The 16,159-nt window shown below is 40.6% G+C and overlaps 1 protein-coding gene across 3 annotated transcripts in view; it reads right to left on the reverse strand.

The window, feature by feature from the left end:
* The window catches only part of fcho1 (FCH and mu domain containing endocytic adaptor 1), an 88,276-nt gene extending 80,087 nt beyond the window's left edge, over window positions 1-8,189 (reverse strand). For all 3 annotated transcript variants that reach the window (XR_004501469.2, XM_033622846.2, XM_033622845.2), the window contains exon 1: window positions 8,084-8,189. The gene's annotated coding sequence lies outside the window, so the exon portion shown is untranslated. The remainder of the gene's footprint in view (window positions 1-8,083) is intronic.
* Window positions 8,190-16,159: the final 7,970 nt, after the last annotated feature.

The raw sequence follows: 16,159 nt of genomic DNA on the forward strand, positions 1-16,159 counted from the left end.
TCATCCTCAGTAAGACATCAATGTCTGTTACACACCTCATGGCAGTCCATTATTAAGCTATTGAGACATTTCAGCTTTAACCTTCTTTGGTTCAGGAACAGCTTTTCACACATTTGTTTCATTTAAATGCAATGTTAACATCAGCATCAATCGATAATTCTCTAATGGCTATAATCGGCCGATTAAATCGGCTGGCCAATAAATCGGTCGGGCCCTAGAAGGTACACTAAAGAGTCTTTAGTAGTCTGGTGTATCACTGGAACAATAAATCAGTTATCATAAAGTTTGCCTATCAACAAACTGCCACGTTCTGTCTTATCTTGACATGAACTTACCAACATCTATGCATGATGCTGAAATTACAGATCAACTGTCTGCAATAGACCATGACCTCATGCAGTATCCTACTGGTGATTCATTGTTTGTCTGTCGCTAATGATTGCTACAATCATCAACAACAAATTCAGTGCCCCCAAAATTGTCGACACCGCCCACAAAGATAAATGCGTCAACAACAGGCACTAAAACCAGAGCCTGCACTTTAACGATGACACACTGGAACCAGCAATCACATCACCGCCAACTTGACGACAGAATTACACCCTGTATTTAATGACTAAAGCAGCTTCAGCAACACTGCGCAATGCTTATTCTCTTAAAGCGATAAACAGCCTGCTGGGTGAGCATGTGCACGGGCCTTCAGTGACTGAGACCGTATAAGAGAAACAGTGAGACAGCAAACACAATAGACAGGAGGCGGTGTGAGAGAGAGAGAAGCAGAGTGATAAACACAACCCAGGCTGTCAGCTCCCCATTGTCCTGGCCTGAATGTGCTTTTGTCACTGCAGCATACAGCCCCAGTCCAGTCCACTCTATGACAACATGCCAGGCGGGCATCACTTCCAAGCTCTGGCATGACCAGCTGTATAAGAGTGCACAGCGTGACAGCAGCCACTCTCACAAGACACGTCGACGTCCACACGCAGCTAGAGATGAGCATGTTTGCAGCAGTGCAGCTGTGAATTAAGACAGAGCTGAGTCTAACACTGCAGTTTATTGTATCTGAGGAGACACAGAGGGCAAATTTACAGCTCTTAGTCGTACTCGCCTCTATTCTTAGTAACCCATTAACACAGCTCCCTCTCATTTTTATACTTGACAAACTAAACACAGCACATCTGATATTTGTTAAATACTTGGGGAAATGACATTTCAGCATTGTTAAAAAAAGATAAGTTTTCATCCCTTTTTCTGTTGTGTTAAAAAATTATCTTACCTTGGAATCACTGCCAACAACTCTCTATGTTGCTGTTCAGCCAACCAACAAAACTAACAGGGCGTCAGCTAACAATTATTTTTGCTATCATTTAATTTTCCCAATCAATCATTTAGATGACAGAAAAAAGTGTGAAATGCCTGTTTAACATCATCAAATTGCTACCAACAGCTTAGCTGCAAAAGATATCCAGTTTACTTATACATACATACAATTAAAAAACTGCAATGAAATAACATAGTTGCCATTTTTGTGAGAAAAGTAACTTAAACAACTAATTGATTAGCAAAATTGTCACTGGTTTTGTCTAACCAACACTTAGATACCCAAAAATATTCAATTTAAATTGTGTAAAACAGAGGAAAACAGCAAATCCTTACACTTAAAACACACATTTCCTGCATTTTAGCTTGATGAATTACTTAAAATGATCAACTGATTATCAAAACGGTTGCAAGAAAAAAGATAAGACTGCATTTTAAATACACAAACACAGTGTTTCAAATATATCAATTTATTTGTGGTGGCTAACCACAATACATATATCGATTTTCTATTTTCAGCACCCTCTTGCCCTGCTGTCGCTCTCTTCCTCTGTTTACTTGACCAGAAATGAAACAAGCTATGAAACAAGCTAAATGAGATAAGCTAGCTAGCCAGCGCACTCCCACATTCCCTCTGCCTCACCTAGACCTCTTTGCGAGGGAGAGAGTGGGCCACAGCTCTTAAGATGCACCTTCAGTATCAACTTGAATCAACTTGCATTCAGTCAGGTAAACTCAGTGCTGGGGGGGTCCCAGCAGCAGCACTGGGTCTAACCTGTGTAACAGCAGCAACAGAAAGTTTGCTGATCAAGTGGGGAGTTAAAGCAGTCTGGGATCTGACCCCCTGGGAGCGTGGTTTGCGTTGGCTGAATTAGAGTTAACTCAAATTCGCTACCACAAATAGAATCTAATTCTATGGAAAACAATGTAAACAAAAACACAATTGTTTTCCTCATTGAATAATCTGCACTTTTTTTTCTTGATCACCTGATCAGTCATTTGGTCTATAAAATATACCAAAACACTGAAAAATACAGAACGTAATTTTCAGGTCAAGTTATCATATTCAAATTTCTTGTTTTGTCCGACCAACCATCCAAAACCAAAGCATATTCCATTTACAATGATCTAAGACAGAAAAAAAGCTGCAGATCCTACAGCAGAGAAGCTGAAACCAGCCAGTGTTTGATACGTTTACTTGATTAGTAACTTCATTAATGTATTATTTAAATTGTTGCAGATTCATTTTCTGTCTATTGATTAATGGACTAATTGTTTCAGCTTTAGTTATCTGATATATGCTCCATGAATAATGAACAGGAAAAAGATAAAACAGCATTTTAAAACAGGTAATTACAAACATTATTATGTAGTCCGCCTGTAAATGAAAACAAAGTTTAAACCGATCATGATATTCGAGGTTTCCCTCCTCGTGGCTGTGGCTGATTACTTTTTCATTAAAATAATCTCAAATTGAAATCACCCTCCATGCTGCTATCAAGTGCATCGACAAAATAATTTTCTTTCACCTCTTCTTATCATTTTTTGCCCTCTGAGCACAGCAGAGCATAAAATGAACCAGTAACCCAGAAGTAGATCCAGGACCATTATGCCCCAGGAGCCTCCCATCTGCCATGAGGGGACATTGGCTGGGCTTATTCACAACCTCAGGCATAGGTCATGGTTTACAAGCTACAAAATTTCACAGCAGAGTGTCACCTGAACTTTCAGGCATGTAATCATAGCAGCACTGGAAGTTTTTTGCACTGTACATCAAGAGCTCTGAAGTGAAAGAGTTTTGTTTGTGTTTTCATTATGTAACAGGTTAGCCTTACTGTTTCCTGCCTCAGATTTCCTGCCTCTGAGTCCTGCCCTGTTTGGCAAAGCAGGGGGCAGGCCTTGCAGCACTCTAGCCTACATATGAGAGGCTACACATGTATAATTAATATTTGTCATTGGCACCATATAATGTGTTGTAGAAGAGCCAATAGGGGAGGAGGGAAGGCAGGGTCACAATAAGTAAGAGTAAGAAGATCCTTATGGTTCTAAGAGAGGGAAAGAGGAGTAATCAGGCAAGGTGAAGAGTCCGGCTGATTAACTATGCATGGCTGCAACCGTGTGCACATGAATATTGTTGCTCCATTCAAATATAAATGCAAAACACTCTTCTTATGCACCTGCTTCTTTCTGTTCTCTTCACCTTTTCCCTTCTTTCTATCTGCCGCAATTGCTGATGTCTGGGTAGGCGAAACTCAGGCTTGAAAAGCATCGGGCTTTCCTGAAGTGTTTCTGGTTTTAGTAATTGGTTGTGTGCTGCATGGCTGTGAGGAGGCAGCCAGTCAACAAAAGCTTTTTTTAACCACCTATATTGTGTTCTCAGGTGGCCAGCCTCCTCACTTCCTGCGACTGCAGCATTGACAAACTGTAACTACATATCTAAACTGGAGTGTCCCTTCTTATGGTTGAATGCCGCATTGCTATTCATTTTGCTGTGACAGCACCAATATCTTGCAGAATACAATAATTTCAACATTTGAGCAATACAAACAAAAAAAAAAACAAAACAATGAATCATAGTTAATATAACAGTGTGTCTGGCAGTGTAACACAAGCTGACAAATCCTGGGTTTATTCAAACCAAATTTGACTTTGCACATCCAAAATAAAAACATATTAGCACTGGCATCTGAAAATATCCAAGCTTTACAATGGATGTTAGGTCAGACGTCCAACTGCCCCCACCTTATCACCAGTGCCTTTGCAGAACTGTGAATCTGGTAAACATGTCACACAGTGTGGGTCACTGTTGAGCTATTAGTAGAACTATGCAATATGTCACCATGAAATATTTATCATAATCTTTGGTAAAGTGACAATGCTAGCATCTAGCCCGGAGCTTCCTCACTCACCCTAACATAATGTCCAAGCCTCTCTCTCCAACTGAGTGTCTCCAAGACAACTAATGGTCATATTATATCTTTACATTTAATATTCAGTGTTAGATTTTGGGTCTTAAGTCTTGCAAGACGTCCACCGTCTTCAACAAAGGCTTAAATTCATGTATTGGCAGCAGTTTAAACAAGACTGAGTCTACAGCCATGCTAATAGATTTTGAGGCTGTAATGCTCACAGGCCAAAGTACTGCATATAATTAAACTTTGACTGGATGGTGGCACTAGATGAAAAGTCAGAGGAGTCAGAGGACAATAAAAGTTTACAACGACCACAAGTGTCTCTACACCAAATACTTGTTGAGACATTTCACTTTAAACCACAAATGACAACCTCATGATGGTGCTTGAAAAAAGATCAGGGGTTCAAAGTCATGAAGATTCATCCTTTGGACACCATGAATGCCTGTACCAAATTTCATGGCAATCCATCTAGCAGTTGTTGATATATTTCACTCTGGATCAAAAAACAGGCCGTTACCATTGAGCCCCAAATCTATGATTGGGGCTGTAAGATTAGTTTTTAGTATTGATTAATCTGCTGCTTATTTTCACAATTAACTGATGATCATTTAGTCAATAAAATGTCAAAAAATTAGGAAAAATGCTCATCACAATTTCCTACATCCCAAAGTGACATCTTCAAATTGCTTCTTTTGTCCAACAAACTGTTCAAAACTCTTCATTTACCATTATAAATGCTGAAGAAAGCAGCAAAGTCTCACATTTAAGAATTGAAACCAACAAAAGTCTGACAGTTTTGAAAATGAACAGCTTGAAAATGAACTACAAAGATTAATGGATTATTAAAATAGTTGGCAATTTATTTTCTTTCGATTGACTAAGCAATTAATCATCTAATCATTGAAGCACTAGCTATGATGGGTAAAAACATTTCTGTATGTCAGCAGCCATTTTTGTATAACTGGTAAAGCAAACAGCAACAACAATTCATACAATTTGAACAAAGAATCTTTATTCAAGCCAATGCACCTACCCTTATAGGTTGAGATCTAAATCTAACTTGTGTCTATGTATAACCATGCCTTTACAATTAAAATAAATTACATTACTGACGAGCCTCAGCGGACAGGCACTAGAAAACAGCCTTTGGTCAGTGAATGAGCATCAATCATCAAGAACTAACCAGCACCAAATGTGGCTTGCCAAGACTGTGCCTGTAAATTGAGGAAAGGTGAGAAAAGACAACTGTTCCTCCCTACACTGGTGCACTTTTCTTTATTTAATGACTGTGAGCCCCTCCTCCCCTCCCTTTACTAAGTCTCCTTTCTCTCCATCCCACACACCCTGACTCACATTCTGAGCATCAGCAAGGAAAAGGTCTATCTCCTGTTGAAGTCAAGGCACCAGGGAGAGCGTTGTTTACGACTGATATCAAAAGGCCTGGCAGCCCTCAACTCTCAACTCTTGCCATTTGCTTTCAGAGGCAGAGAGAGAAAAACAACGCCAGCAGACAGTCTATTGTAGCATAAGAAGGCAGCTGTGTTGCAATGTGAAGATGCAAATACTGTGGTGTAGATTATAGCTGTTTGGAAATTAAACATCTGTCAGGCAGTTAAAGGGGAATTCCTGTCTGGTTGCTTTGGTGCAACCAGACAGTGGTTGCACCTCCTGAAAGTGATGCAATGAAGCGTGTGGCCTCCTCAAAACCCCGAACTCAACAAAATAAACATTCAGACTTGCTTAAGACATTTTGCCCAATAAAATACCGGTAGAATGAAGCAAAGTGGGTGACATATGACACAATCTGTATTTTTTTAGAGTTGAATTCCATCACATTTTTATCGCATTTGATAGCATACAATAGTCTCAAACAGGAAATGTTGACAGAGAGGAAATAAGGGATATTGTGGTCACAGACAAGTAGGCCGCAGTGAACCCCCAATATGTATAGTTTTGACAATGTATTGTATTGTTTTACTATAAAAGTTTGAGGCAAATTCACATTCTTAATTAAATTCTTACAAATATTACTGATAAATGAAAACATTAACAATTTGAGCTGTTGTTTAGTGTTAGTCATATAAAAACCTACCCATCACTTTGAGGGTGATGGCAGCCTCCACTTGATTGTTTAGGAATGGGTTACCCTTTTGGATTACAGGTTGTGTCTTTTAACTTTAAAGAACAAACTTAAGATAGGCCCATAATGATACTGCATGACATGAAGGCACCACTGTAGTGTTGTCAATTCAAAACAATACAGCAGCAAGATACTAGATTTCAATCCAAGACAGTATCAAACTGAGTTAAACAACTCCTTATCAAGAGCTCTGTTTAATCTGATCCTTCCTGAGTAGAAAATTGTTTCCAAGAGCTGAGCCAGGGTGTCTCCAATTGTATTGTACTCTCTAGTGGAGGCAAACAAATACCTGCCATAACTCAGAATTCACATAGGATAGGACAGACCAGTTAATATTTGCAGGCATGAGCAGCTCTCCCTCCATCTAACCTAGAAACTCCATCATGGGTCTCTGATCTATGATCTCCCGCAGTGAACCAAAAACTGGTCCTGATTCAGATTGTGGGCTTATAGAAAAGTAGGGCTGAGTACTGGCAAGAATATGGTGATATGTATCCCAGTACAAGGGTTACAACTCAATATACTGCAATATACTGCCGTAATGTAAGCAAAGTGATATACTACAACTTTCTAAATCTAATTTTAGGAAAATTGTCAATGCTAGCGTTGCGCCCCTTATGACTCTACCTGTTGCGTAGACCTGTGTTCTTTATGTTCATGCTAGCAATATGTTGTTAGGATGGAGTGAAAGAGTCAAATAGCTGAAGATAGACAACAGCACTGAAGGATCTAGTGGTCAGGGTATAAATACAACACAAACTGAAACACTGCCACAAATCTTTGCCTACACACTATCAATAGAAAATCATTAAATTTTTTCAAGAATCATTATAGTATCACAAACCATGATACTGCTTTAAGTGTATACATATATTTTTACACCCCATAAGAATAGACAGTGTTTTCACTTTATCCCCAAGGCAATATTATCAGCCAATTTCAGCCTATCACAAATATATCATTATTGGTGTATATGTTGGCAGAAAACACTGCAGTACATGAATGCCAAAGAGGTCATTATAAAGAGTCCACAGCAAAGCACTGACAAGTTTCTGTCAGCTGTAAAATGTCTAGCTCAATACATCATTAGCAGGTATTTCAAGCTCTCAAATATCAGTATGGATATCAGCCTCAGAAGTCATGTATTGGTAGGGCTCAAGTCATGGGTTCAACTGATTGTACAAACTTATTCACTACAAAGAAACGCCATTAAATGCAGGAAGATTCTTTGACTGGCTAAATTCATCCATTTCAATTCACTCACTCATCCAAAAATGTCTCTAAGTTAACATAAAATGACAGAAATATCCTCTGAGTGGGAGCCAGAGTGTCAAATTAATGTAATAACATCAATAAAGCCCTGCCCCACTTGGGCAGATTATGTTCATTCTGAGTCATTATCTTGTATATTCTGATTTATTAAGACTAAACATTGCCTAATAAAGTTTAAATTGTGGATTTACATCGTATTTTGAACTCATACATTTACTTGTTTCTCGTTAAGTTTCTCTTTCAGTGTTTTCCCTCCCTTCATGTGTCAAACAAACGTGTCTACTAGTGCTGCCAGTTTCAATTCAACAATGTCACAGCCATGCATGACCAACTCGATATTTTTAATAGCCTAGCATTAGCTCAGTCTTTCGGGCCAATTTCTGAAATATATTAATGTAACAGAAGGCGGTAAGAAAGACAAGGACTCATTCATTACCTGTATAGACTTTTCCAGCAGCGTTTATAGTACATTTTCCATCCCCAGTCTTTTCTGCAGCCACGGTCCGACACTTGTATGCACCCTGAGCGGTGTGTTCGTAGTAGTAGAAATTCACCAGGCAGTTTTCAGTGTGCTCGCTAAGTCCCGCCCAGCTCGACGCCGATTGGCTGCTTCGGTACTCAATCAGAGAGAAACGCGTAGTAGGCATAGCAACCATAAAAAGGCGGGTCTTAGAGAGTATACTAGCAGCCCATTGGCTGTTTGTCTCCAGGGCAACGCCCACAAAATAAGACCTCACAAGTGAAATGCAAGGGACCTGAAGGACGTAGCTACTGTAACCTGCCTTTCTGGAACAAGATCAAACAAAGGGTGAACAAAGTTTAGACATTTAACAACTTCTGTAACCTATTTTTTTACCTCACACTGTCTGGCAGTATTATAAATGTTATTTATCAGCTTGCACTAGTCCCTTAGTGAAGCAATTGGATCACGGTTGAATGAGTTTGAAATGGATGCACTTGTTCCACACATACATCCGTGTGTAGATTTTGGGGTGGGGGGAAAGCATGGGGCACCTCCCCCTTAATATTTGGAAAATGTTAATTTGCCACAAAGTAAAACATGAAAGTAACTGACTTTTGTTTTTATCAGATTAAAGACATTTACATCATAAATTGATGCACAAAAATTTACCAGAATGCAGGAATGAATCACCTGGGTCCAGACCTTTGGATCTGCCAACTCCACTGAGTGTAAGTGGACTGATTCTGATTTGGCATCATGACAGGAGACAGTGGTTTCCTAGTTAAAATAAAGAACAACCATGGGGGGACTAACGATTATCCAGTCAGCACCACGGGCAGGACTAAGACATTTGTAAAGTTGTTGTCAAGTGTTGTCAAGTGGTGCGTTGAAACCAATGAGGAGTAACAACAACAAATTGACACTATTAGCAGGGTCAGAACAGCTCGTGGTGCTAACATAGTTGACAATTTCTAAAGGGGTTTAATTGCTAGGGCAGGGGGAGAATGTTTCCACAGATGCGGATTGATTACTCTTGAAGCAAAAAGTAAACTGATAATTGACCTTTACCAAATGATCCAGGTTTGAAGCTGATGCAAATCCAACCCATTTCCTTGATGCTTGATGCTTTTTTTGGAAATTCTTGACAACAATACAATAACCTGTGTATCATGTCAAACAATGTTTTTTTTTTCCCTCTGGAGTTTCTCACTCTCCATCAGTACTCTGTCTCTCTTTCTCTACCCTTTCATTTTTTCAATAAGTGCATGGACCACACTTTGCTGACACTAAGAAACAGGACTGTTATTGGCCCTTTAATTTATGGGCATAAGTCATCATTTTGACTGATACATTTATACTGTGTTTTCAAATATTCTCGTACGTTTCTTTGTGGTGAAACTTTAATTTGCAGCTGTTTTTGAAAGGTTCTGTGACGAAGAATAAACCTGCCTTTCGTTAAGCTCTTTAGCCACTTTAGTCATCACTGTTTTTCTTTGGATGACCAACATGTAACCCTGGACAAAATAACAATATTTGGACCAAAATATACCAGGCACACTTATATTTTCAGGCTATAGTTTGCAAACGACAACTCCTTAGTGTCTGTTCCCTGATTCCTTTATCTTACAAAGCATCTAATATTAAACATGACTGTAATGTTTCAACAACAGACAAACAAATATGATGTAATTATTTTTATTTTTTTTAAGAATGTGTAGAGATAACTTTACACTTTTACACTCCTAACTCCCAAGAGATCACCTCCTGGGGTTAGGAGTGTAAAATTCAATTCAATTCAGTTCACAAGACCAGTTATCACAAATTACAATGTGCGTCAGATGGTTTTAAAGCACACGACATCCCTCTGTCCTTTGGACCCTCACATCGGATGAGGAAAAACTCACCCAAAAAAAAACTTTAACGAGGTTGAAAGGGTGGTAGAAACCTCAGCAAGAGCAACTGAGGAGGGATCCCTCTTCCAGGACGGACAGACGTCCTGCCTCTGCCAGCAGGGAGGTTCTCTCCTGCTGCCATTGGAGACAGTCACTCTGCAGCTTCAGGTCGTATTTTACCTTTAGAGCAGCCATGTAGTTCTTGTGGTTCCTCTCAGTCGACTCCAGTTGCGCAGAATGGAGGTTTTGCAATTCCTCCAGCTTTGCAGTGAGGACAGACTTTTCTTCCTGCCACTGGCGATGTCTCACGTCCATTTCCTGGTCTGCTTTCTTTAGAGAGAAGGTGAGCTTGTTGCTGTCCTCTCTTTGTTTGGCCATCTCAGCCACATGAGAGGCTCTGGATTTCTCCTCCTCAAGCTGGAAGCTGACGTGCTCACTTTCTAGCAGCTCCTCTGCTTTTTTCAAGGCTGCTGCGATCCTCTTGTTCTCTGTTTTCTCTTTCTCCAGTTGTACTTGAAGGTAGGCCTGGGATACCTCCGGAGTCTTTCTGGCCTCTTCCCTCTGCTTTTGCAGAGCTTCCCCCTTCAGAGTCAGTCTCTGCTTGAGCTTCTTGGTATGAGCCCTCTGAAATGCTAGATCGCACTCTTGTACTTGTGCTCTGCTCTTGGTCGTCTCAGCATTGTTCTCAGCTGCTGCTTGCAACTGCTTCGCAATACTTACCTCCGACCTCATGGACTCCACCTCAGCTTCAAAGGCAGCTTTCGCTCCCTTTACCTCTTCCAATTCAGCCAGCGTGTCCTTGATAATGGAAGCCTGCTGCTCCAGATTTTTCTGGGCTTGCTCCCGCTCGACTTTAAGTTGGCTTTCTGATTCCAACTCAAAATTGGTTTTAGCCGATGCAATGAACTGAAGGTGACGATGCACCTCCACCTTCTTTGCCTCCAGTTCTATATGAAGGGCCAATTTCTCACCCTTCATCTGCTCCAGTATGGCGTGCAGATGGTGAACTGAGGAGGTTAGCATCTGCTGTTCTCTCCGAGCTTCAGACATGTTGCTCTCCAACTGTCTTCTGGCATTCAGCTCCAACTGCCGTGCCTTGGATTCTTTGGGATGGGCGTCCTTGGCTCTCCTCACCTGTTCCAGTTGAGCATGCAGGTCTTTGTTGGTGGTTGCCTGCTGCTCCAGATCTTTCTGCGCTTGTCTCAGCTTTGAGCTGATCCTGGCCAACTGCGTTTTAAGGTAGTTCATATCGCTGGTTGGACGCTGGCCTTGTTTGGCCTGAGCCAAATCCAGCTGGGCTTTTAGATCACTGATCTGCCTCTGCAAAAGCCCTTTCTATTGTTTCCACTCGACATTCTCCTGCTGTTCCAGGAGTCTGTTGAGGAAACTGGCCAGCATGTCCTCTCTGATGTTCAGGAGGAGTCTACCCTCAACCGCACTTTGGCTGAGCTTGGCCTTATTATCATTCAGTTCACTTTGGAGTTGTTCTTCAAATGAATTGAGATAAAAATCTACCTGAGGTTCCATGTCTGTAGAATCGGATTCCCTGACTTCAAGGTTGGTATTTGGTAGTTTTCTGAGACCGAGCAGCAGTTCGAAAAGTGCGTTTCCAGGATGGGTTGATGTGTTGAGCCTTCCTGATGCAGTGAGAGCTGATTGAGGCTGTTCTAAGTTGACATGTTTACTCAGAATCGCTCAATATTTCAGTTTGCTTTACTTTGCTCTTTTCCGCTCTTAAAACCCCAGCAAAACATGTATGTTCACATGACTACACATCTGGGTTCACTCCATTTCTTTGCCCCGGCGCACTGCTTAAAATGTAACAGTAAGGGCCAGGGGAATCTGTTTGAATGGAGCATGATCTGTAAGCCAGCGGCATCCACATAACTGTCAGCTGACAAAACAAACAACAATGTCAGCCTACAGGGCAAAAGCAATGGCAGCTTTTCTAGTTGACAAATGCATGGACAGTGATGCGCACAATGCAATTTTGTTTAAGCCTGAAAGACATTCATCAGTTCAGTCTCCCTTGACTTGCTTGTATGGGCCATGAAGTCGTGGTGACGTATCCGCCGCTTTTACCACTGAAATTTAGCGTTGTAACGCTGTGTACCTACAGTGGATGACATTTGTTTCAGGCGGATATGTGGGTCTCTAGTGATTGGTTAGGGAAAATCGACTCATGCTCCTCTGTGGAAATCAGTTACAGTGGACGCAATGTCAGAATGAAGATGGAAATGGAGCGTAACGAGTTGACAACTCAGTCTGATATCATGCAAGAAAATTAAGAGATTAATGCTCAGAATTTTCTGTCGAAGGACCCCCAAAATCTCCATTTCATATGTGTCCCCCCCCAATGTTGAAACGAAACATACGGCCTTGCATATACCCCAACATATTCATATAGACCTACTTACACTCTCACACAGACTTATAGGTTAAATATCAATGCATACACAGTCATGTACATACATAGACACATGTAGACAGTTTGTTTTTTATCTGTTTTATTATTTTTATCCTGACACTGTTTTATCAAATTGTTTGTTTAGTTGATTTTTTGTGAACCCAAAAGCCTAGTGAGGGATGGGGCTATAAGTTGCAGTAGCTGTATGTATGTCATACATGACAACTGTATTGTCCCTGTTAAATAAACTAGCAAATAAATAAGTATTTTTGTACACCTATCTGAAGTCAAGACTCCATGCTTTCTGTATGCCTGAATCCTTCTATCACACAGATGCATTTATACATATCTTGTGCATCATTATGTACATTCCCCCTAAATTTAGCCTGATATATTTGTATGGTTGGAAATGTAATGTAATGACTAACCAAAGGTTCAGTGAGGTTTAAGGGGTCAGGAAGTCAGCTGGTGAAGACAGGAGGAAACACATAAGGAACACAGCTTCGACTTCCTTTTCAATCAATGCTCATCCATCATATCGACTTCTGTGTGTGTGTCCATGCAGTCAGGCCTTTTGGGGCACTAAATAGACCCTGTTATTTACCACCAATACAGACAGAAATGTTTATGCTACCTCTTGCATACAGTCACAACAGGCGTAATTTATAACCACAACACAATCTTTTTGTTCAATTGTTTTGCGTCTTTGGGACAGACTTGTCCTCCAGTCACACTTATACTGTACCTCCAGGGTCCCACTGTACCAGTGTGATAAAAAAAAGAAATGTGTCTGACTACCTATGAAAGTCATTAAACACAGCTGCAACACTGATTTCTTTTATAATGCCACTGTTGGCCTGAACAACAATTCATCCTACTTGCTAGCTTTAAAGACATGTATAAATGACCAGTCGTGTGCAAGCAGAAAACAAGTATGTAATTTAAACACATCCCAGTTAGCACTGAGTCAGTGATTTGCATGTCAAAAGACAAATTAGGACTTACACAGTTAAATATAGTCATTTAAATGCCGTTGAAATAATGATTTGGAGCTGTAAATCACTAAATGTATGCATGTGATAGAACTGCAGCTGGAAGGATAGTACGACAGCATGTCTGTCAGACATACACAGGATATATTTCAGGGTTTGAGTGACAGGAAAATATGTACCTCTGGATCAACCTGCTTATCAAATTCAGATAAGATGACTGAAATCCTGACAGTCGTCCCAGAGGAGGGTAAGGCAGCAACACTGGTGGGGTGCATGTTGAGGAGGAGGTAAAGCAGTTTTTTCCCATCAGTTCTTCAGTGTGGCCTTTAACATACATATGGTGCAGTTCATTTTTGCTGTTCAGATCCTCACGAGTGAAGGACACCAGTTCTTGCAAACAAGCAAGAATTTGTGTCATCACCTTGGCATCAACAGCTGAGTCAGTGTTGGGTCTGTCTTAGATGACTCAGGACACAGAGCAAGGCTGTATCTCTCCTTATAACCCTGCTGCAGATCTAATAGAGTGAATTATAGCAGCTCTCAGTGTTGTGCTTCACACATGGGGCCCTTACATAATGACTTTGTAAGAGAAGAAAAACTGAATTGATTTTAGGTCTGAATGAGAATGAGAATGGAATTTATTTTAATATAAATGCATCAACAAGTTCTGTAAAGACTAGTTGATAAAAGTACTATTAAACACAAAAAAATGTGTTCTTCTCGCATGCCTCCATGGAAATAGGCAAACATATTGATGTATTGGTGGCCACATAAAACAGCAAAACTATATCTAAACATCAGTTTACAAACTCTCACACAACTCATGCAGTATAATCCAAGTCTTATTTGTCTAGTCATGTGCGAAGTACCTCCTAACATACATGCATATTTGCTAAAACCTTACTGTTTACAACTGAACTGAAAGTGGAACCTACCTGTGCTCTCTTCAAAGCCAATGTTTTCTTTGGAGGCATGCTAGAGAAAAAAAGATTTCCTCATGAATTCATGGTAACACGGCATGACTAATTGATTAACCATTTGTCATTTTGTGGGTGAAATATTCCTTTAAATATCTGTTGAGAATTAAATGATGTATTTGGTTCTCACACCGGTCAGGATTTAGATAAAGTGGCTGCTGCTGAATATCTGTGCAAAACCTCACAGATTAGTTACTATTTTTAATGACGTTTAAAATGTCTAACTGTGGTCATTTTCTATCTTAAGTACATGCAACTGGTGTCATGGTTGACACTGAGAGCCCTGTCACAGTCGCAGCTGTTCTGACTCACTGCTTCATCTTCACATGTCCTCACAGGTGCTCTTATACATCAAAGACACGAGCAGTGAGACGCCTCTGCTGGAGGTGCTGATGCTTGATGTGATGCTTAGTGATGCAATATTAAAATCAAAAACACAGGGTGCAGCAGATCATAATGTCAAAGACAGCGAGGCGGAGCAGCACAAGGTTATAGTTAGAATACATTTCCTGTGAACTATCAGAGATGATTAGATTGTTATCACTTCCACCTTCAGACTTGCACCGAGCTGCAACCAGGAAGAGAACATTTTACCACAAAGTCACGAGGCGAGATATATTTTTTAAGACATCTGTAAGAGTTTGTGTTACAAGATATAAGCAAAACAAGATTAAGATCACGTAGAGTGTTTCCTAATCCATATGTTAAGTGTAAGATGACATACAGGAGGGTGAAATACAAGCTGTGTGATTATACACAAACTCTATATCTGTAAACAGTCTGACTGGCAGTGTCCCCCGCTTCCATCTGCTTACACAAATGAAACGGAGGATAAGCCTTTAATCCACAGTAAAATCTTCCAAATAAAATGAAATGAGCTGTCGGATTTAATTATGTATCATCAGTGGCTGTCACCTGTTGACGTTCCTATTCTTATCCTGAGTGAGTGTTGCTTCACACACCAGCCGATATGCTTTCATTTGTCTCCCTCTAAAGGTCCTTTGTGATCATGTTTCATTCATCATATCAATATGCTGTGAACTATTCATTGTGACAGGCTTTTTCATTATTTCATTTAGATTTTGCAGACGCTAAAAGAACGGCTTTCAATAGCTCGGTCATCCAGAAGCTGTGTGATCACTTTTTGACTGCTTAATTAAGCATGTAAAATACAGATGTATATAAATTTGAATAGAAATTAAACTCAAACAGACTGCTTTCTAAAAAGACAAAGTGCCGTGCTTGTCCTCTGCTGATAGCAGGCTGAGATAGTTGTGTTATTTCCTGTTTTCAACTTCAGCATGTTCATTTTGCATGCAGCCAGAAAGTTACTGATCCTCTATTCGACTTGGGAGACGGCAAGAGCAAAATTTATCTACTGAATGAGGCCCAATGTGTACACCCACATGCTCTGCATCACCTCTCCTCCTGCGTGTCTCTGTGTTTCTGCCTCGCACCGAGCTCTCTGAACAGACTGGCTGATTAAAGCTGCCAAGACAGAAGATGGCCTTCACTGCTGACAAAGCACAGACACAGTTTTGGATCCAGAAAAAGAAGCTGACTCTCCCCTTAGGGGTCCTCTCATCATCTCCCCAGGAGATCCAGTGTGTGTGACATCCATCTGTGATAATAAGTGCTTTGTGCATCGTCTCAGTGATATTATTGCCTTTTGCTGTCTGGCCCTCTGTGTCAGGTGTCTGTCTCTCTGTGGGCCTGTTGGCCTGCAGGGAGGTGAACAGGGACGCTGCTGCTCATGTCTGTGAGCCACCAGGACCATTTTT

The sequence above is a fragment of the Epinephelus lanceolatus genome, chromosome 6 (genome assembly GCF_041903045.1).
Source record: "Epinephelus lanceolatus isolate andai-2023 chromosome 6, ASM4190304v1, whole genome shotgun sequence".
Lineage (NCBI taxonomy): Eukaryota > Metazoa > Chordata > Actinopteri > Perciformes > Serranidae > Epinephelus > Epinephelus lanceolatus.